This window comes from Rhodnius prolixus, unplaced genomic scaffold (genome assembly GCF_049639745.1).
Source record: "Rhodnius prolixus isolate KJV_2025 unplaced genomic scaffold, Rpr scaffold_4, whole genome shotgun sequence".
Lineage (NCBI taxonomy): Eukaryota > Metazoa > Arthropoda > Insecta > Hemiptera > Reduviidae > Rhodnius > Rhodnius prolixus.
Window position 1 is genome coordinate 30,435,763 of NW_027411614.1, and position 24,542 is coordinate 30,460,304.

Below are 24,542 nucleotides of genomic sequence, written 5' to 3' on the forward strand. Positions count from 1 at the left end.
GAGCTCATTTCATTAGCTCTTTTTACAGAAAAGAGAACTGGCAAACTGTTTACAGAATTTCGAAGTAATTATTGTATAAAAATGTTTCCAAATTTTGTATTGAATTCCATATTAAAAGATCAACAATAGCTGACATTTTTAATGTCTCTCATCTGAATCTTCGGTTTGTTTATATAATTATAATAAATTAACATCAGGATATTAGGCTTTGCATAGATTTAATTTTTTTGTAATATTGTATGAGATTTTGCTTCAAATGTTTGATTACATTGTCATTTATTTCTAAATTTGCCAAAGACGACATTACTTAAAAATAAAAATTTACTCCATTAAAAAACGATATTTTTTTTTTTTTTGCCTTAGCGTTTTTAGAGATAAAAAAAGTTTATGCTGCGGTTTAGAAATAAACCGTTTCCCTACATTAAAATATGCTGGGAATATTTCTGGATGTCCTAGATTTGGAATAAAGCCAACTTCAGATTCAATTGCTGGTATTATGATTTCAGCGGAAGAAATGTAGACAGACATCAGAAAGTGATATAAAGAAAAGAGAAAAAAGTTATAAAAATGGAAGGAGCAAAAAGAAACAGAATGCTAACGACTGGATGTGGCGAAAGTTATGCCTAACAACTTTTTACCATGCATTAGTTTATGACTACATATTTAAATTAAACTCTTAATTTAAATTAGATCAAATGTCAACAAGGAAAATGATACCAGGCCTTGATGGAATTAGTGCAGTCTTCTTGCAGTCGAAGTGCAGCGTTTCCTTTTTTCCCTCACAACAACCAGCTCTCAAATTTAAATATGCTTGAATTCTATGACGTTATTCTATCTGGCTTTTCAGCTGCCAGGATCCTAGCCTCCATTGCTTCTTTTTTTTCTGTTTCATTTAATGCAGACTCGGCGTTATGCCTTAAATGTGGTTAGGTTCGCAGGGCTAGTTAAAATAGATTTAAGTTCACTTCGTTTTCTACGACTCCAAACCTATTATGGCGCTTGATGTGCTTGTGCCTTAAATACTTTCAGATTTCTGGAAATTGTTTTATATTAGTTAATCAGTGTGTCAATCCTGAAATTTTAAATTGCTCATTTTTTCCTTTTAATGATCCTTGAAGCATTTTCGAATGTAATTTCTTTATTCTATATCATTAATTGATAAATAATGTATAAATATCTTCGAGAAGCTGTCGACTGGAAATATTTTTACGTTCACATTCCTAAACACTCAGTTATTTGTTGAAGCCAAAGGTTGTTATTCATAAATAATTCGTTGATTTTTTTGTTTGATTTTTTTCAAATCTGACCGGTTTGAGATTTCTTCTACTATCAGAGACTGTGATTCATCCGGATCGAGTAGAGATTTGAACTTCCAGCTTCTTTCAACCCACTACTCTCGTTCACTCATCTAATTAATTAATGTAAGTAAAATTTCTCTACCACAATTCGATCGTTCCATCCTAGGATTAAACGAAATAAACGTTTTATTTTAACTTTGTTTTTTTTTTTCAAAACATATTTGAACAAAGTTGAGGGAACTAGCTATATTGTTCACATTATACAGACAACATAAAAGAGGTGGTTATTGTCATTAATTGTTTCTATTCGAGTATTAAAGGAAGCGTTCTCAATCAATAATCTCACTTTTGTTCAACTGTGTTTTCAGCTGTATTTATTATGTTATTTTAACATAATCTTTCAGGTTTTAACCTTAATAATTTTGGTCCAAATATTCATATATATATTTAGGTAGATATAAAATAAACTTATTGCTATTCCACACCACACTTTAATGTTTGTTCTCTACGCCCAAAGAATGGATTTTAGGGTATCTTTCTATCCTTGTGTTAATTCAACAAAGGTTAGTGCGTTAAAAGCGGCTCTCTCTTTCCACTGGTGGCTATTAATTCCAACCGTTGCCAAGACTAGTAGAGCCACCATCGCTTACATTAAATGTCCCTTTCCTCTCGTCCTAACCCTTCTGATTTCCCTATCCTTCCTCCTATACAAATATCCCCTTACACTTGGTCTCATTTATCCCTTATCACCAATTATTTCTGGAGATAAAAAAGTGTTGGCTTGGTACTATTACGATGGAATTTATTGTTTTGCCATTGAGAGCAAGTTTCTAATTCTACCATTTTCTCAATGTTTATTGAATACTCGGTAAGCGCCCTAAATAGAGATTTTCTTCTGTGACCTAATTAGTATACCGAGTTAGTTCAATTCCTCTTTAGCATTACGCTTTATAAATATATATATAAACCAGCCAACCAGCCTTCCTGAAGGTTTTCACTGTTCTCGCCCATAAAAGAAATTATCCATTTAATTTAATTAAATACGATTTTTCTTTTCTTAAGTTTGAAACTGAAAAAATCCAGAGTTGAATTAAAATTTAAGGTGGTAAAAAAGCTACGTAGAGTTGTAACTGTGGCAGAAGCGAAAGTGTGTTGGATGCAAAGTGAGTGCCCCCATTAAGAGACAAAGAGTGTATAAGGAAGAATATCTCCAAAACAAAAAATGTAGAAGCTCAAATTTGTTTTAAGGACTCTTCGATGCAGAGGTATTCAACGAAATCATCTGTTATCTTAAGTTCATCTTTACTAAATGTTTGTTTCAGTTTTTCGCTATTTTATCCAAAATGCCTTCCAGGAATTTTTGCAAAGTAAAATGCAAAGAATTTAAAGTTTTTTATTTTTAAGATTTTCTCAGTAAAACTTATTTTCAAGTGATACTTCAGTAAACTGCTACTCGCTGCTGGCTGGTCATAAAAGTACAGTCAAAGGGCAGTCAGCAAATTCTTAATCTCGAGGTCTTCCCAAGATCACTGAACTGAAAGAAATTTAGTGTTTCTAACTCCCTCTGCACTATAACGTTCATTAAAAAAGTAGCATATAAAAACTAATAAAACAACACAAAAAGATAATCGATTTTATTGGCTCACAAACCAACTTGAAATAGCTAAAGGAAAAAATAAAATAAATAATAAATAGCCAGAGATGTTGAAAACTTGAGCAATATTGCGGGTCTATTTTTCTGTGAATTAGATATGTGATTACCGTATAGCTGTTTGCACTTTGTCCGAAACAATATATGTTATATTCAAAGATATAGCAAGTCTACATAATTTAGCTGTTTGCAGTATGTCTGAAATAATATACTACATTATATTCAAAGAAATAGCAAGTCTACATAATTTAGACTTTGGTAACTAGTTCATTTTCTGTCCAGTAGCCTTAACAAAACAAGTACATGCGCTCTAATAGTCGACCTTCAGGTCCAATCATATCGATTATTTTAATAAATAGTTGATTCTATTAAAGAACACCTTCGAAAGTCCAAAGCAATTTCAAGGTTTTGTGGCAAGAAATTTAAAATAGGATACAAAACTTGAAAATATGAACTTTCACTCAAAATTATTAAAAGCATTCAAAAAATATGAATAGGTGTTGTTAAGATAACGATGCGAAATCTTTATTTTGATCACAATTGATGAAATTATATTTTTTTTTTCTTGCGTTTTGATTTCTCATAGTTTGGTGAGAACTCTGCCAAGTAAATATTTCCTGTATTCACTATTACTAACATATTTTATTTTAAATTTAAGTTATTGGCGCCCGGAGCTTTTTTCAGTCCACTTCTGGCCTCCGGACAGTATTCAGTATATGTTAGTGTTTCACATGCATATATTGATAATGCAATTCATTAGTTAAATACACACTTCTTCCTATCTGCATTTCGGATACAACTATGGCGAGGAATAAAAGTGATATTGCATATCCACTAATAAGATAAAGTGCAATTGAAGTTTTAGACTTGCAAATTCCCAATTCCGTAAAAGCTATTCGCTTTAAAACATAAGAATGCAGGAACTCACCATGTGAAGTACCCAAATTGAATGAACATTGTGCATTATTGATTCAACTGCACTACACAGCTACGACTCCTCAAAAGCCTTTGACAAAAGGGTGTTGAATGAAGTTAAACCTAACATTCAGGTTTTCCAAAGTGTTTAAGACTATTTTTTTAAAAATCTTTAACGAAATTGGACTTTTACCCGCACATTTATACCAAATATTGCTTGTTTTGAGTTTATAAAAATGCTCACTTAAGCTAATATTTCACAGTTCATGAATATTTGACAATCAACACTCGTAATTGCAACAGTAAATAGGAAGGAACCGTGAATAAAAGTGGGACTTATTTATGTTTATTGTACTTCTGCTTAAGAATTAGAGGTTAAAATTACTAGAAATATCTTCCTCTTAAAAGGCGAATTGTTGCAAAATTGAAGATTTCCGATTTTGTTTAATTAGAGTTAACAAATCATCGATGATCACAAGTCAACTCTTTCTAATTTATTTAAATAGATTACAGTGCCCTTACATTTTTTTAGTGTAATATATAAAACAATACAGTACACTTTCAACATTACTTAATTACTTAATAAATAAAGTCCGTCAACCCTTTTTTCTCAACCCTAAGCTATTAATAAAAATCAGAAAAACTTTGAATTCTGCACACTAGCTTTCGACAAAACTGAATAAGTTAATAATTAAAAATAAGCAAATTCAAAAATAAAGGAAGATAAAAACTCATCCATTAATGGATGATATTAATAATTTAATTTTGTTAAATAAATAAAACTTTGAAAATTTTTTAAATATAAAAGAGAAAATAAATTTAGCTAGTTATTTTTTTTATAAATTAGATATTTGCAACTTCTCTGTTTAGTATATCAATTAAATGTGATAGCAAATTGAAACAAAGAATCCCAAATAAATTAATATAAAAACAATTTAACTTTCAACTGGAACGATAAGCTTAAATAAAAACATAAATAAATATATATATTTGTATAAAAGCATTTATTCATTAACTTTGAACAGATTTGTAAAAGTTTATAAATTGTAAATAACTGCAATGTTAGAACTAATTTAAAATTAATTATTAAGCTCTATTTTTTTTTGTATTATGTATATTATTGATTACTTTTATAAAGTTTTAATACTATTAAATTTTAAAGCATTCACCATTACACATTACTTTCTAAAGGCAGGACTTTAACAAATGCTATTAATATTTCAACATCAAATTGCTTATAACATTCTTTCTGCATTACAGAAATCATTATAATTATTTTAGAACAAAAATTAATTTTGAAATTTGAATAGTTTATTTTTTTTTTTAGATGGGACTTGACGTCCCACTGCCGATTAGATGTCGTGGACGGAAGCAGAAGCCCATAAATTACTATTAACATTTCTTCTAACAGACAAAAAAAGCGTAGCTACACGCGGAATTCGGATCTCCTACTTACAAATCCACGCTTCATAATCTTTACACCAACACTCAATCATTGCTGGAACTTTCCAGAAATTTGGTCAGGCATGACCACATCAGATCACACGATCAGGTTGGGTACTGGAAGTAAGGGCGTGAGCAATCGAATGAAACAAGAATGGATTATTTCAAAAAATAAACGGGTTGAAGTCTTCATGGAGGAGTTACCATTGGAAATGTAAAAAGTAACCTTGAAGATTTCTCTGGGGTCTTTGGAGTGGAAAGACTTTTTTCACTGGATGTTAGAGGGTAAGGCAGATCTCCTTAGGTACCTCAACTTTTGTAAATAGTCAATTTGCATGAGAGTTCACAGGGGAATTTTTGCAATAAGTCCTCATTTTAGGGTGAAGAACAATTGATTATGTTATTTTTGACATTGCAACTTTCTCTGTTAGTAAAAGTTGCCAATAAATTAAATTATTTATTTTTTGAAATATACATATACAGAATAAAGTTCTATATTTTGTATAAAACACTTTTTTATTACAAAATAACAGTTTATTTTGGGTCTCTCATTTTTGTTTTTTCTTATTTTTTTCACTTTGATTATTTTGATTTAGTATGTCGTCAAAACGAACTAAATGATCTTTGTAAAACAAAAACAAAAAACAAAAGAAGAGAAGATGGTTAAATTAATTGTAAAGAGATTGATGTATATAAATATAACATAAATTAATTTTAACAAAATGTAGTCTAGAAGGATCGAAAACTTGTGTTTGCTCTAGTTGGCAAAATTATTATTCCATTTTTTAGCAAAAATCTCTTCCAAAGGACAAGTATCTACGTTAAATAAATCTCAATTTGTCTACTAAATGAAAAGTTGTCTAATAATTAATAAAGTAAGAATATAAATGAAGGGATTAAAACCATGTTAATCCGTTAATGTTTGGAGTCTTATCTAAGAATGCAGCAGTCATTAATATGGTGGTATAATGGAGGCACAATCGGAATGAAACAGAATAAAATTAATGGTCAACAAAAACTGCACACTTCCATCTAACAAACAACCATCCACATCACTAAGTTGAGTCCTTGCCAAAAAACAGCGGGGGTGTCCCCATCGCATTTTGTGGGTTTGTTTGTTTGGTTGAGTTCAAATAATCCCGTAAATCTGGCAATGCAACTGGACTAAATGTTTGTTCTAGATTAAACGTAACTAATATGTTCAGTCATATCATCCAATTTATTTGTCACATAGTTGTTCACTAGTATCTCCAAAAACGAACTCACATTTGAAATCCTTTATTGAAACTTACTTTTACGGAAGTTTACATGGGCATCTTTAATGAATCACTTTATGTCTTTAACGTTTTGAATTACTTTTTTCGTTAACATTACTCGTTTCTCAACGTCCCTATTTCGAAAGCAACATCTACACTATTTGATAAAAAGATTTAATTCCCTTAATACAAATTAATATTCATAAATACGCTAATGATCAGCGCCACTGTTCGAGAAGTGTGGTGAAGACAATGGTCACAGGTCAGCTTCCAACTCATGCACTAATTGAATGAAAGCTAAAGGATTGGAAAAAACGAAAGTTGTATGCATTCAATCCATTATCTAAACTTTTCAGAAAATTCTGAAACTGTCCAAGATCAATCCTGCCAACCGTTGCTAAGAAAAATCTTATAAAGGTAAATTTTTGATGAAATATCTTCTCATTGAAGTTTACGATAGGAAACTGCAGTGAAAATCGTGCTTAATACTCTAATCTAAGCTAGAATTAGTGGTTGGCCTCTTTTTCCACAATCTAGGTCAAACTAGAACTGTTAAAACTCACTTATTGAACTTAAAATAATAGTTCAGCGATGTAATATCCGTGTTGAATCTTGATAACACAAACGTCAAATATGTTTACTTGAAGGAACTAACGATTCTTTTCAAATCTGCTGCGGTAATGATGACGTTTTGTAGAAAGAAGGTTTTCAAACGAAAACTTTTGTTATCCGCTTCCAGATCTCATGTAAAGAATGAGAGCTCGAATATAAAACGGAAGACATAAAAAAAGAATTTTTCTTACTTTTGCCATTCAAAAACAATACAGATTTTTTTTTTTTAATTCCCAGGTGATTAGCGGATGACCAAAAATGCTTACATTTCTAGTGTTTTTCCAAATAATTTTGCACATTGTGAAAAAAATATTTCAGTTAATTTAAAATGCCCAAGAAATTTTCAAACAAAATTTAGTATTTAGGGCCTAACAGTAACAGATAGTGTTAACTAATAAATAGGTCGCTTAACCAAATTGTAAATTATATTGAAGTGATATAGACGTCATGAGTCACTTTTCGCCAAAACCCTTCCTTACCAGCTTTCTTGGGGGGAATAAAAGAATCAAATGAAAATGCTGAGCGGTAAGCTAACATGTAGAAAAGAATCATTACAATTGTTTAATGAACAAATTAAGCAAAACATCACTTAGGAGGTCTTTTCAGTTTATTTGTTTAGGCCAAAACATTTGTTTCTATGAAAATATTAGTTTCGTGTCTCGATCGTTCTATCACAAAAAATTTAAAAAGAATTTTTCCTGATCACAATGATAGAGATATACAAAAATAATCAAGATCTAAGTCAGAGAAGTTAATACCAGCGCATTCTATCGACTAAATAGCTAACTCAGTCTATTACCAACAGAGGGCAACTGTCCCTTTACCAGTAAATCAAAAGCCCAAGAGCGCATAAATATTTAATTTTCTAATCCTCAGAATAAAATACTACTCAAGTCAGTTATTCAATTGAACAGTAGTGACTGTTTTTCATCCGTTTTGGGAGAGAAATCTAAAGCTCGTTTCTAATGGATGTCTGCATCTGAGGGTATGAGTCTGTTATGCGCAATAACTCGTGAAAAAAAGGATGGAACTTGGGGTATTGCATTCATTAGTCCCCGTCATGTCTTCTGCTAGTTTCTTTTTGTTAAAATTGTAAAAAAAGGTAGAAATGCTGCAAATCCAGAAAGGTGAATATTATTATTAGCCTGTCACTTCCATCAGGAGTAACTTGCTTTGGCCAAAAGAAAGATGGATGCTAAGCTCCAATAATAAGATCATACTTTAGTGTTGTTACGTAATATTTCATTTAATTTTTACTTATTACACGGCGAATTGTTACAATTAAAAAAACAAAAGAAAAAAGAAGGTGTTAAATAAGTTGTAGTGTATGGGGTTAAACCTGAGAAACTCATTGAGAGAGCTCTTGGGAGATATGCCACCGTCTTTCAGGCCGAGGTCTTTGCTATAAAAACTTGAGCTGAGAAAAATCTGCGAATGGATCTTAGAAATAGGGAGATTTGCACCTTTTCGGACAGTCAAGCTGCACTGAAGGCCCTTACTACCTCTTCCCTGGTTTGGGAATGTAAAAAGGCCCTACAATAACTGGCTCGGCACTACAAAGTTCGGCTGGAATGGGTGCCGGGCCATGTGGGGATTAAGGGGAATGAATTAGCTGATCAACTGGCCAGGAATGGAGCTAGTACTCCTTTCATCGGTCCGGAGCCTGCCCTTGGGATCACCAAAGGTACAGTTCGTGAGGCTCTCAGAAATTGGATCTGGAGAGTACATGAAAAGAACTGGGTGATGCTTCCTGGGGTCAAACACGTCAAGAGAGTCATGCCCTTGATGTGAATACAAAGAACCAAAGACACTCTGGGCTTGGGCAGAAATGAGATTACTCTGATTACAGGCCTATTCACAGGGCACGGCAGATTCAGAAAGCACCTGCACAAGGTAGGGCTTATCAGCTCGGAACCGTTGTACAGACTGCGCAGGAAGAGGAGGAGACGCTCTTATCTGTTGTTAGATTGTGTTGCCATCGAGAGACTGCGCTACGATATCTTTGGAACTTTGAGGCCAAAGGAGATTGTAGAGCAGTAGCAACTGGTAGGGAAAGTCCTCAAGTTTTTAGAAGGGGAGGTTTCAACTATTAGACTCAAAAGGGGAAGGCACAATAAGCATCTTGTGGCTGCGGTGCCGTGAGGCATCGGTTCCGTCCAGCCTTTCAAAATCTTAAAAAAAAAAAAAAAAAAAAAAAAAAAAAATCTTAGTGTTGTTAAGTAATATTTCATTTATTTTTACTTTTTACAGTTGACAAAATGAAGAACTTCCTATCTTCTCAGCGACAAGTGCCACTATCCAGGCTCCGAAATTGCCTTCTAGAGCAGCATGCACTCATGTTAATTGTTACTGTTGAGCCATTACAATGGAAAGTCATCACTGGATTGATGCGGCATTAAACGTACTTGATGGCAAAATACATCTGAATAAATAAGCCTCAAATTAGATTTAAATATGAAGAAAACCAGGCGTAATGAATTTCGAAAATATTTTGAAGCAATCAAAGAGGAAAAGGTGTGAAAAAGAGAGCGATTTGAGATTTGAAATGGTTTTAGTAAATTGAAAAGAAATCCTAGCTGGATACTGCATTTCCTGATTGATGGTCTGACGTGAACGATGACGAACCTAAGTCGAAATACTACAGCAACGTACCTTCGCGTGTCAGAGTACGTTCAAATTGCAGAAGTGTAGCACCTTCGACAGTATTTCGTACGTTTGGTTTCGTGTCCTTTATTTTGTGCAATTTATCGTTTCTGATATCAAAAAGAGATAAGAATAATTTATCGACCAAACTCATGGGATACCATTCTTTTATTAAAAATAAAGTAGAAATGGTATTCAAAATAATATTAAAACCTGGGTGAAATGTTACATCGCTTAATATTACATGAATATTATCTCGCAAATGGCTATGACGATTTCCTTTAAATGCAAGAACATCTCATCCTTTTCTGCCCCCTGAGGAGGCAAGCAATTGGACCTCCATATCTATATTTAGTAGAAGCAAATTAAACGATTCATGAAAATGTACGAACTGCCATATTAGATGTCGTGGACGGAACATTCCTTATTATAAATATTAACTATTAAACAAAATCTAAAACGTAGACCGGGAATCGAACCCAAAGCCAAAGTAGTGCAAAGCCCCCAGTACCAAAATACAACTCAAGAGCAAAATTTAGTTAAATTGCAAATAGTTTGAAATGCAGTTTACGAGCTTATAGACTTTTTGGACTGCCTTTTAGAAACTGCAGTCCTTTGTTTAAAAAATAAGTATAAGAATGGATTTTCTTTCTTTTTATTTTAAAGATGATTATTATTAAGATGATTTTTACATTTAAATTTTGTATTAATGAATAAATAAACACGATAATAAAGATAATAAATAATGCCTCCAACGCATAGAATTCCTAAAAATGTATTTTCTCGAAGAACGTACATTACTATTTACAAATAATTGTTATTTCTTTACACGTTCTGAATAAAAGAAAAATCGTAGAGGCAGTTTCTTATGAAAATGGTGTAAAAGCCTGAGGTAAAGCAATAAAAGCAGGTTCTCCTGAACTGTGCGCATAGAATCCTTAACCGGTCGCTGTGTTCACAATCCCTAAAATGGTTTTAGTAATAAACGATTTGGTGTAATACCTATCTGTAGAACCGTCTCTTGACAATTCATGAGTTCACAAGGCTACGTTTGTATAGAAAGCAAAGATTTATGTACAACGAATTGTGAATTAGAGCAATGTAATCGATTATTAGACGTACCCAAATAATTATAAAAACATACACATTGTTGGAGATCGCGCATGTCAACAAAGAATACACATACAAATAAATTATTCTCAGTTATTTGGTCAAATTTAACACATTGGATGTTAAACAACTATTAAAGGAAAGTAAAAGCTAAAAACGTTTTTTTTTAACTAAAGAAACTCATCGCAACAGTAACAATAAAAATAAAAAACAAATAGTAGGCTTTAATGGAGAAACGGGTGTTTGGGTGGCTAAGAGTTCCCTGACCACAACTGACCTCGCCCATCGCTAGTGGGTTATAGTCTATTACCGCCCGCGTCGTAACCGCCCCTCTTGGAATGACGCTTCCACTACTGACCCTGTCGTGACTCATGCAAACTTCTTGGACAGGAAGGCGCCTTAAAAGGGGGAATGCTGAAACAAGAACTACTTCGCTGAATTAAAAAAACAGAAATTAGGGAAAGATTAGGTTAACATGAAAAGAAAAAAAATTGTAGAACAAGTGTAATGAATAGGTTAGTGTTAATAGTTACTAAAAAAACAAACTTGTTAACAGTCATCTATTAATTAGCTCTTTAACTCTATTAGAATAGAGATGTTTTTCTTGAAATTCAACTACTTAATGGTTCGATCACAGACTTAGTGCTAACATTTAATTGTAACAATGCTTTCTTTTTTTGGAATGCTGTCAGAATAAAATCATTATCTCAAAAAACAATAGAAGAAAACAAATCGTTAAAAATCCAATTTAGAAGGTAGTCAAATGGTTATAATAAAAAGATAAGCATTCGAAGCAGTTTTTTTTTTGTTTAGCTTAAAAAAGTGATCAAAGGAATTAGTATGCTTTCTCAGAGTCTTTTCTCTCTACAAACTAGAATGGCTATTCCTGGAGAAGTTGCTAAGGTAATCTAGAACTAGCACGCACATAAATCCATGAACATCCAGTGATTTCCATCTGGCTTCAACTATACTCATTCTTTTTCTCGCTATTTAGTATCATCGACTACTCGTTGGGGGGTGAAGTCGGTTGCCTCCTCGTGGTGCCCCCTGGAGATTAGCTTAGGCTATGAGCCAAACAACCGACAACAGGTGCATCCTGACTGGATCAGAACAACGGATTGTCTCAGGTAGTAGGTGTTTGTTATCGTAAGCAACACTGAAGCACCAAGGTGAGTATAGACGCCTAAAGGAGGCAGCCCCTCCACTATGCTAGGGTATATGGGCCAATCCCCCATAAACCTGAAAATTTCTGATTAAAAGTAAGCAAAGAAAGACAAATACCGGATCCAAACAAATGGCTATGACCTGGCGAGGAAACGGATCTTTGAAGTATGGAACTTGGAATATAAGAGGTTTAGTTGGCAAGGAACCTGAATTAGTTGAGGAAATGAAGAAAATAGGGATACCGATGATAGCTTTAACCGAAACGAAGAAAAAGTGTCAAGGATGCGAGACTATTCACGACGGATTTTGGCTCCTTTACTCGGGTGTCCCAGCAGATGTAAGAGCGAAAGCTGGGGTGGCTTTACTAATACACAGAAACAGTATAAATGAAGTGAAAGATTGGAAATATATAAATGAAAGAATTATGACAGTGAAGGTCTATGATAAGGAAAGCAGAAGGAATATAATTATGATCATCTGCTATGGCCCGAATGAAGATGAATTAGCAGAAACAAAAGATGAATTTTATGAAATGTTGCAAAAAGTTCTAGATGAGGAGGATGAAGATATTCTCATTTTGGGCGATTTAAACGGTAGGGTGGGAAATAACACTCAAGGATTTGAGAAAGCTATGGGTAGATATGGGGAACCAGAGACCAACTCTAACGGCAAAAGATTATTGAGATTTTGCCTATCGAATGAACTGGTAATATTTAACACCATGTTTCCCCATAAAGACGTGCATAAGTACACAAGAGTTGAACCTGCCCGTAAAGAAAAATCAATCATAGATTATATAATAGGAAGGAGAAGTATGATAAATAGAGTTAGGGATACCCGGGTTAAACGTGGCCCAGAAGTGGGCAGTGACCATCATTTACTGGTCATCAATTTAGCCAAGAAACCATGGGAGAAGGAAAAGAAGTTTAAGAAGAAAAAGATAAATGAGAAAATTAAGAATTTTAAATTGAAAGAAGCATCGGTACAGGAGAAATATAGCAAAATAGTATCAAAAAAGATTAAAGAATTGGGGGCAGAAAGATGCTCAAATAGCTTGGAAGGGATGTGGGCAAACTTCAAAAAAGTAATACTGGAGGCGGCGGAGGAGGTTTGCGGGAGAACTAAATGCGGTTTAGTACAGAAAGAAACTAGATGGTGGTCGGATGAGGTGAAGAAAGAAGTATGTCTTAAAAAAGTGCTGTGGAAACAATACCTCCAAATAAAAGACCAACAATCATATACTCTCTACAAAGAACAACGGAGGAAAGTGAAAGAAGTGATAAGAGATGCAAAAAGGGAAACCTGGGAACAGTTTGGAAAATTTATGGAGGAAAGCACGCAGACGAACCAGAAATTATTTTATCAAATATTAAAGAATATGAGGAAGGGAAAGGAATGTCCAATAAAATATATCAATTCAAAGGACGGATTGCTTATAACAGATCAAATGAAAATAATGGCAAGATGGAAGGAATATTTTGAGGAATTATTGACGGAGAAAGACAATGCATCTCAAGGATATGTAGAGGAGGTAAGAAACATGGAGAACGAGGAGGCTGTGGAGGAGGATGAAGAGGATGATGAGTATATTGATAGGGATGAATTGACTGTTGCGCTGAGTAGGATGAAGCTTGGGAAATCCGCAGGTCATGATGGTATTACACCGGAGATGCTTAGGCATATGGGTGAGGAAGGTGAAGAGATGTTGTATGGAATAATGGAAACAGCATGGAATAGACGGAAGATCCCCAAAGACTGGGAACTCTCAGTAATAGTCCCAATTTTCAAAAAAGGAAGCAATCGAGAGTGCAACAACCATAGAGGAATCTCTTTGTTAAGCGTTCCGGGCAAACTCTATGGCCGAATCCTAGAAACAAGACTGAGAAGGAAAGTTGACCATCTGCTGGGAGAGGACCAGTGTGGCTTTCGCTCAAATAGAAGCACCCAAGACCTTATATTCACCTTAAGGCAGATTATGGAAAAGAATATTGAATATGATAAAGAGGTGCATCTGTGTTTCATAGACCTTTGTAAAGCGTTCGATAGAGTACTTCGGTCAATGATATGGGAAATTCTGGCGAAGAGGAATGTTAATAAAGCCTTAATAGAGAGGATTAAAAGTTTCTACAGGAATTGCCGCAATTACGTAAGGACATCCAACCTGTCATCCGAAGTATTTACAACTACGGCAGGAGTTAGACAGGGAGACAGTTTAAGTCCCTTACTCTTCATAATATATATGGACGACATACTAAAAGCCTGCCAAAATAAAACCAAGAATTTCCAGTTGGGATACCGGAATTTACAACCGGTAACATTCTCTTCCCTGATATATGCAGATGACCTGGTTTTAATAGCAGACTCTCAGGCGAAGCTCCAACATAACATCAATGTGTGGGTGGAAGAGCTAGAAAAGAAAAATATGGAAGTGAATTTAGAAAAAAGTAAAACCATGGTAGTATGCAGAACGGAAAAGAGACACAAGATAAGAATAAAAGGAAAGACACTGGAACAAGTAGGTGTTTATAAATATTTAGGAGTTGTGATTAGCTCGGATGGTAGAGTTAAAGACGAGCTTAACTCAAGATGTGCGGCATCGGGGAAGTTATTCCAAGCCATCAATAAAAAATTTGTCAGCAAAAGAGAGGTATCTAAGCAAACTAAGCTTAGGATATTCAACTCAATATACCTCCCAACCCTTACATATGGGTGTGAGTCCTGGGCCCTAACAAAAAATAGCAAAAACCGCATACAAGCGGCAGAAATGCGATACCTCCGGAGAGTTGAGGGAAAAACAAGAAGGGACCGCGTAAGGAACACTACCATTAGGAGTAATCTGGGTTGCGAAGCAGTGGTGGAGCGGATTATGCGCACCCAACTAAGATGGTTTGGACATATGAACAGAATGGAGGACACAAGACATCCTAAACGAGCCAATGAAGCCAGATGTTCGGGTAAGAGACCGAGAGGAAGGAGAAGAACGACATGGTCGGACAATGTGACAGAGAGCCTTAATAGGACTGGAATAGCAGTCAACAAAGCCAAGACAATGGCCAGAGATAGGGACGGATGGAAACTTTTTTTGCAATCCTCTACACTGCAAGGTAGAAGAGGAAGAGAATAAGTAAGTAAGTAAGACTACTCGTTGCTGATTGCATCAACTTCAAGGAAGATTATTTAAACATATTTGGGCGTGAAGAACGTACTGGTAGGAGAATATCGATAGAAGCCCTTCTTGCATTTCTTTTCCAATGATTTATTAATTTTCTTCAAAATCTATTTTTCCTTCATTATTATTTTTATTTTTTTGATTTCGCCAGGAAATTCACGCTTCTCTAAGTTTCCCTAAAAAATTCATTAGGAAATCAAATAAGTTCTTTTTCAACAGCACTAAGGTCAATGTAGAAATTCGATCAATGCTCCTTTATTCCAAGAACAGATAAATATTTCCAAAACGCAAATATTCCTCCTCATAGTTCTAATCACGAAACACTATGAATAAGATTTAGTAATTTATTTCAAAATAATTTTCTTCCTTTTTATGTTTTTTCTTTAAATAAGTGAAGTGAATAAATATATAAATATACAGGGTGAACCAGTAAGTATTGTCCATAGGCCTACTGTGTGTAGTACATCTAAAGTGGAGTTTAATGACGTATTGGCCAACTTCATATTTTCCTCTGTTCTTGAGTGACGTCACTTTAAAGTTTTTTTCTAAAATCATTACTTTTTTCCAATAAAAATGTTATTACTCAGAAAGTTTTAGTCCGAATTCGATTCTGATGACACGGATAGAAAGATAGATAAATTTTCTAAAAATTGATACAATTTTGAAGCATAATTTATTCTCCAAACAGCCTCAATCTACCTCCGGATGCTGGAAAAATAATAGTAATCGAAATTTTCAAGAAAACTCATTCGGCCCTTACGTGATCATTATCAGACCTAGGTGCTGGCACTTTTTATAAAAGTTTCCTTGTTTAATGGGCTTTCAAACGGTATATCATTTTCCAGGCTTCTTTTTATCTTCGTATGAGAAATTACGTTTGTTTTATAAGAAAACGTGTTTACGAGCACTCAACAGTGTTATGGTACGATAGAAAATTTTGAAACCAAGGTAACAGATAAGTGAAGTTTATTTGTAAGGCACCTAGTTGTACTGGTTAATACCTAATTCAGATACAGCGATTATCTGTTAGGGGGTTCAAAGGGTGGTTAAGGCTTATTTACATTTTTTTCTTTTTCAACAGTGTATTGCGTGTGAAATTATAATTTGGAGTAAATACTAACTAGTACTATATGATTTTTTTTTTTTTATAAAAATAGCACTTGTTTAAAATATTTCATAACATTTTCTCAAATATTTCAGAATTTAGATTTTTTTTTTTTTTTTAGTGCAATTTGTAACTTTTGACTTCCTAATTTAAGGACAGACTACATTAGAATTGACTACTGGTCCATCTAAAAGAGTTTTCAATGAATTAAACAACTTGATAAACTAACACTGTTGAGTGCTCTTGAACACGTTTTCTGGTAATACAAACGTAATTTATCATACGAAGATAAAGAGAATCCTGGAAAATGATATACCATTTGAAAGCCCATTAAACAAGGAAACTTTTATAAAAAGTGCTAGCACCTAGGTCTGATAATGATCACGTAAGGGCCGAATGAGTTTTCTTGAAAATTTCGATTACTATTATTTTTCCAGCATCCGGAGGTAGATTGAGGCTGTTTGGAGAATAAATTATGCTTCAAAATTGTATCAATTTTTAGAAAATTTATCTATCTTTCTATCCGTGTCATCAGAATCGAATTCGGACTAAAACTTTCTGAGTAATAACATTTTTATTGGAAAAAAGTAATGATTTTAGAAAAAAACTTTAAAGTGACGTCACTCAAGAACAGAGGAAAATATGAAGTTGGCCAATACGTCATTAAACTCCACTTTAGATGTACTACACACAGTAGGCCTATGGACAATACTTACTGGTTCACCCTGTATATATATAAATATATATAAATTTTTTAGTTAATATGTAATGTTTTATGTAGATATTTCTGTTATTAATCTTTTTGTTTAATATCTCCTTAATTTATACAATATACTCGTATAGGATGCCAGGTTTTTTTTAAACTGGTAATGGTCATGGTAAGGCCCTAAATGTTTCTTATTTAAGAAAATAAATACAAATAATTGATTATGACTAAAATAACCTATACTGTCCGGACTTTGAGCTGTAAGAGAAAAATCTAAGTGCACTTAGCTGGTTTCAAACCCAGGGTCTCCACGAGAGGTCCAGTGCACTAACTTCTTGGCTAAGCTCTTTCTTTTTGCATTTGTATGTGTGCTTCAACACCTTAGATCAAACTCAATTAAACCACGGACCACTTGATGCAACAGGCAAGATTCACGCTGGCCACAACATATTTACAAAACTTTTTCCTAGTTTTCCAATATCTGGGATTCAGAGACTGAGAACAGACAATCTTTATTGAGGCAGATAAATGTTTATCAGTCAATCTTGATTTGTATGCTGTTTTATTTAATTTCATAGATGGAAGTAGTTGCTCGCACAAGAACGTACTCCAAAAATAACACAAAATTTGTACAGCAAACTTTTTTGGATATTTCTCACTTAAATAAGAATATATTTTGGGAATTCCTACTTCGTCTTTTAAAACCAAATCATTCTGGAATTCCACTGAGAGTTGCTGGACATAACGCTTCCAAACGTCGCAGGAACTAAGTCTTATACAAGCCCACAGGCCTCTAGGAAAGGCCACGATTACACTCGTCTTCAGTAGTTAACGGAAACTGGGAATAATGTCTCGATATTGCCTCGATCCCTCCTAAGCACTATTTCCTTTATAAAAACTTTTTCTATTTTCATTTTATATTAATATTAATACATCGCGGGACACAAGAAATTACCTCGGCCTTAGATGATTAGCATCTAATAATGTTTTAAATTCATGCAGAATAATATTCTTATTTTAGCCAAGCTTAAGAGTAGGAGAATTGACTAAGTTGATGGTCTGCTGAAAAGCCCAAGCCCTTAGTTTTAGAGTGTCACCTCTCTAGTTGGTGAATGAACTGGTTAACGATTGTTTGAATTATTGAGAATCCCTTGAGCCAGATCTAATTTTAGAAGCTGAAACCATTGTTATCCAAAACTTTACATTTTGCTGCAAAAAAAAAAAAAAAATCTATTGCAGAAAATTGTTATTAGGACTAAAATGGATTACATTACTATGGATTTATAGAATTAAATAATGTTTTTCAACTTACTTAATTCTTTACCTGTATAACAAAGATGTTTATTAAATAATCACCAGCTTACAAAAGCGGAATTCAATAGACCCAATAGAGTGTATGGATCTAATAAAATATTAGAGAATATCTAACCTCATCAATGAAGTTAACATGATAATTTTTTTTTTTTTTAAATTGAAAATTATTTAAAAAGGGAAATTTATTAATAGTAGGTTTAAAAATGTGTAGCCCGCAGTTGAGACTTCAAAATTCTTATCTATATAAAAGTTAATGAGAACTTCGTGTCTAACTGAAATGTACAGGTTCTAATTATCTTGGAGACAAAATGTGAAATCCATATCTAGGAACTAAGTTAGCAACCAGGTACAATCTTTATACTTAGCATTGTCCTTGAACTTTTAAATCTATTAATGAACTGATTATATCACAGTATTGTTCTCTCTCTCCAGCCTTGTTTTAAATTAAAGATCTAAATGAAAGTTTTCGTTAAATTACTTCTTAATTACTTAAGAAAAGACGTCAAAGGACAGTGGAACGGTCGCTGATTATGGTTTGTTGTAAAATCCCTAAAGAACTAATGAATATTCCTCGTTTGTTTAATGTTTTCATTTAAATCTTTTTCTTTTTATTTCCTGTAGCATCAAGTTTAAGACTGCATTTTTACTGAATAAATCTTGAGAACATAATTATAAAATTTCTTTTCTATTCTTTAGTTTATGGTGCAACAATTTTTTACATTTATTTATTTTAAGAACAAGTAAATACAAGTTCAAACTGTAATTTTTAATAAAAGCATCGATTAAAAATACCTTACCATCACAGTAAAGTGTGATGGTAATAAATTGTGATTATTCGTGCAGTATTTATTTAAATTAGAGGAATTAATCTTAACGAAACCAGTTCTGATAAGACTTGAACTTCGCCCAAGGAGGCGGATTTAAACCGATTTAACAGTTGGATTTTTAAAAAAAACCTGAAAAAATTGTAATGTTTGCAATTTTGTTGTACAGAGGCTTCCAAAAAAAGGTGTCGCGCCAGATAGTAAGTATTACCATTACTGATATAATGAAGAAGGCGCTAAGATACTACACCGCATTACATCTATGTGTGCAATATTGCCTATACAGGATTGGACCCTTCTTCCTGCAGACGGCTATACGCCATGCATTTCCTAAGAGTATTTTTTGTTTATTTTTTTAAAAAAAAAAAAAAAAAAAAAAAAAAAAAAAAAAAAAAAAGTTTATTTTTTTGTATTTTTCATTTTTTTTTTATTTATTTGCTATTCAAAATCTAGAAAAGAATAAAATGCAATCAGTGAATACGATAAAAAAAAAAGACTTCATGGCTGGATCAGCTTGAGGAGAGAAGCTGCCCACCGGCAACACTCTCGCTCGAGTTTCTTGTACTATTGAAGCTGGTCACGAGGCCAACAGCGTTTCAATCATCGTGGAGGACGATCTGTAATCGTTGTGAGGATTTGTACAGAATGGAAGAGAGTCAAAGAATTTTCTATACTTAGATTTAGATTCGTCAGTTACGTATGAGATTTTGAGATCATTATGTAGGGTAGAGTTAGAGACATAAAATGGAGAATTCGTAATCTGTCGGAGAATTTTTGATCGGAAGGACTGTATTCTTTGTGAATTGGAATGTTTGGTTGAACCCCACAGCTCAAGTCCGTAAGTCCAGATCGGTTTAAGTACACTGTTGTATATTAGTCGTTTATGTTCCAGTGGTAGTTTGGATTGTCTGCCAATTAGACGTAACAGTAATTTGTTTCGTCGGTTGAGTTCAAGTCTTTTCAGTTTAGTGTGCGGATTCCACGTTAGTCTTTTGTCGATGTACAACCCAAGGTAGCGAATTAAATTAGCAGAAGGAAGAGGAATTGAGTTGAAACTTATAGAGGGACAAGAATTACGACGCAGAGTAATTTTTTTTTTTCATTTGATTATAAATAAAGGTTTATTGATTGATTGGATTGGGCCCTTCTATTAAACCTCTCACTGAAAACGAGGTAATCAATTTCTTTTGGAAATATTTTTTAAAAAGCAAAATTTCCTATTTAATAATAAAGTTGGGATAAAAAAAACCATTAATTTACTTACTTACATTTTTATAAATGGCATTCTATTTTGTTCTATTGCTGGTTAGAATATAAAAACTACTAGCCCCCAAAATTAAAAGTCCACAAATAAAAAGAGAAGGTTCTTTCTTCATCAATGGCTAGAAAAAGTCATTAAAAAAATCCTTAAATGTTACTCTGGTTTGGGTCTCCAGGATTTCACTAAGAGTAGACAATTGAATACATTGTAGAATGCAGCTTTTCTGCGAAGATCCATTCTATAAAGGGCACTAGCGGGACTCGAATAATAGGGCACAATATCAAAGATCTTTTCTGTTTCACAAGGGACTCTCAACTGGTCATTCCAAATCCACTTCCTTCAAATTAGTAATTTTAGCAAAAGAGGCAGGAAAATTGACCAAAAAGAAATGTTCGGTTAATGCTTAGAATATTCAACCATTCATGTTTCAAGAACTAAATCATAGTCCGAAAAAATCTATTGAGTTCAACTGACAGTCCTCCATATGCGTAGTTGAAACATTATCATCGACATATTCAAACTTTCATTGGAACTACTGTTGCAGAAATTGAGCACCTCCGACTTACTAATTTTGACACCTTCTAGGTCAGTCATTGCAATAACAGCTAAATTACTCATCAAATTTAACTTACTGTTCTTGAGTTATGCTCAGAAAACAAATACACCCATTGTTAAATGTTAGAGCCGTAATATAATTGAATTTGGCAGTAAAATGAACTTATTTTGCCTATATTTTTACCACATTTATTTGTATCAGTTAAAAAATAATTGTAAACATATTGGTAACAGCCACAGCAACAATAACCACAAAGCGTGCTAGTCTGGACGAAAAAGTTTACAGCACAATCTCAGAAAAATTCCAAACAAATATTTTCTTGTACAAAGAAAATCGTAAAAGAGTTTTTCCAATAAAATTATGAACATATGGAACATTTCCTTAATATAAGGAAAAAAGTGCATTAAAAATAAAGTGAGCGATCGTTAGCGATGGATGCACCTCTAAAACAAGTGAAAAACTTGAAAAAAAGGCTTCGATGGTTAAAGACAACGGATTACTAAAGGTGGTGCCAAAGGAGGAAGTTTTAAAAGAATCACTTAATAAAACATCATACAAACAAAGCAGTTTTTTGGGTCATTGATGAAAGAAGAATAAACTAAAATATTAAGAAACGTCAAAATGAAAACAAAACGCCATAAAAGTTCGTGGTGGAAGTTAGGTTTGTTTTTTAATAAATTATTTAAAAGTTTTAAATAATGAACACTGCATCATCCAACAGAAAATTGTCATAGACTTCACCTTATAAATAATGTTCATCACGAGTACTCATTCTTAATGTAAATTGGCTTTTAATCGATTAAATTCTTAGTAAATAATAACTATTCGAGACCTTGAATGTAAGTAAACGGTACAAACAATTTGAACGACGAAACAATCTCTTGAAGGCGAACAGCACAGATTTAAACAATATCCGTTAAAATTTAGCCGTAAACGATATTTAAAAAGAAATTCTCCAAAATAATCAAGAATTTAAAATTGTTCAAAATCGGATAAAACAAAACTTCCATTGCATTGAATAAGCTGAAAATATAATTCCATAAGTTAGTCGAGTTAAAATGAATCTTGTGATGAGTTAATGTTGAGTAGCTGGCTTAGAGACCAGACAGCTTGTTAGATCGATATTACTAGTTTTCCTTCGCATTTCGAACACTTAATACACTTCTCACACTTAGTAAGTTAACATAGAAATAAAACAAATAAAAACCTATCAAGGTCACCAACACTTCCAACCATTTGTTTACGACTCACAGACACGACGTCTTCAAACACGAATTCGTTACTAACCAACCTTCTACCAAATAAAGTTATGCCTACAGAGGAAAACTAGTTAGTTGGTTTCTAGCTTCTTTTTTTTTAAGTATTCCTTACTTTACTCTCAGTTGAGACACGAAATTAACCAGATATGAAGTTGTTTATCTGCTAAAACTTTGCTTCTCCTAGAACAACTTTGTTATTCCCCTTTTTTAATATCTTTTTTAAAAAAAATCAAATATCCTTTAACATAGTTGAAATCTTAATTTAAATTATTAAATATTTAATAAGTCACTCTGTTTAGGATTCTATGATATTAGCTTCTCTATTTGCTGATCTTGCAAGAATTATAATGAGTAAGATTTTCAATGTAAATGTGTTAAGTCATCACAAGCATTTTATCGCTGTGCTTGTATTGTATTTGCGAATGCATCAAATCGCAGAATATTATCAACTTCTCTATCTGCCAATTTTCTTCAAAATCTGTGAACCTTTTCTCTTTTTACTTTACACAAATATGATGAGATTCTTCCTACAGTGAACAATTTTTTAAGAATAAATGGGTTTTATTCTTAGAAACACTAAGAACTTTAAAAACTTAAACAAGTGGAAAAGTTTGTTCTGTAACAAGTCCATTAAAATGTGCATTAAGTATTTTTTTTCCTAACATCCATAAAAGTTCTAGAAAACATCAAAAATAAATGTCTAAGTTTATGAGAGTTAAACTTAACTTGGGTTAGGTTGTATGAAGTACTGGGCTTATTAGATGCATTATCTAACTTCCAAAATTATATCTTGCAGATGTCAGAAATCCGAAATCATCTTCAATGATTCATAACAGTATTAACTATCCAGAACTCCCCCTTTTAGTTCACCATGTTCCTTCTTATTGTACTCGAAACACTCTATAACTTTTAGTACATGAGGCCATCGAATTTTCTATCGACCTCAAACGGGATCGACTCTTAAGAATGTTATATCGATCACATTGGTGTTCTCTGTAGTAGAAGATTCTCTTTGTATTCTTCAGTTTAAAAATAGATTCTGAGTGACTAAATAATTTTATCATCAAAGAAATGGTAATTGTGCCCTTTTTCAACAGCAGTTCTATTATTCCTATTGTCAGCAGTAAATTATAATATTAAACCTTGAATTTAAAAGAAGTATTATTTTGCATTAAAATATAATTATTACCTATACTAGTTATAAATTGCATGGAATAAACTGATTTGCTTAACAGTTTGTTCAACAATTCAAACAATACTGTATTATTAATATTCATTTCCGTCTCGAATGAAAGTGTAAAATAGCAAGCACGAGAAAAAACATAGAAATAATATAAATGATATTGACTCAATAAACAATAGTGGCAATGACCACCAGGTTCAAGCTACTGTACGCAGATTTTGGTAATTTATTTATAACCAAAATTCAATACCAGAGGTTATTAAACTTCGTGACTAACAAATATAATGAAATAACATGAAATGAAATTAATGTTTATATGATTAGAACTTACTATTTTTATTGCCTTCATGCCAATAATTATCTCTTCTGCTTCCTCGTCATGTCCGCTCTTGTCGACTGTGCATTTAAAAAACGGTGGTTACTAAGTAATAAAGCAATGAACTGTTTATAGTAGATACAATAAAATTGTCTGCTTTTTATCATATGATAAAATTGTCTTATTTTGTGAGATTTGATGTTTGTTGGCCGTTAAAACTTAACTTTATTGGCTTATTTGCTGTTTTAGGGCAAATAAAAACTAAAAATATGAATGCTTTTTTTTCCTTCTCGGTGTTTCGGCAGAGTTTTTCTGTCACCCTCAGCGATTGGTTTAAAAAGAAAAAAGTGTATAAATATAGAAGCAAAAAACTAAAGTGCAAATGTTTATTTACGTACTACGTGTGGAAAGTGTATAAAAGGTTGATGATAAAGTTCCGTTATGTGGAAACGAAACGTACGTTGTTTTTTTTTACCTTAAAACAGCGAATTTACCATTAATTTTTAAGGAAGGGCCGTCTTCTATTTTGAATAAGAGCCTTAATGTTTACGGTTGACTATTGTCCCTTAAAATATAACAGCCTAATTTAGTAAGTTTTAACCTAGTTTTAATTTGAACAATTTGCATTCGTAGGTCAAGTGTTAAGTATTCTTTCTGTTCGTCGAGCACTCGTAGTTCCTGGGTTTTTAATCTGTTTGCCTTAGATTGACTTACTACTCACAGCAATGATGGCTAATTTATAAGGAAATACTGACCG

General features: G+C 33.1%; 1 protein-coding gene and 1 long non-coding RNA gene across 5 annotated transcripts in view; both read right to left on the bottom strand.

The window, feature by feature from the left end:
* The window catches only part of LOC141455315 (uncharacterized), a 142,993-nt gene that overhangs the window by 105,278 nt on the left and 13,173 nt on the right, over positions 1-24,542 (bottom strand). The window lies entirely within an intron of this gene.
* Positions 9,386-24,109, bottom strand: LOC141455320 (uncharacterized). Its single transcript, XR_012459193.1, has 2 exons — positions 23,801-24,109; positions 9,386-9,597 (listed from the first exon to the last, which is right to left on the bottom strand). It is a non-coding gene; the product is annotated as an uncharacterized lncRNA (long non-coding RNA).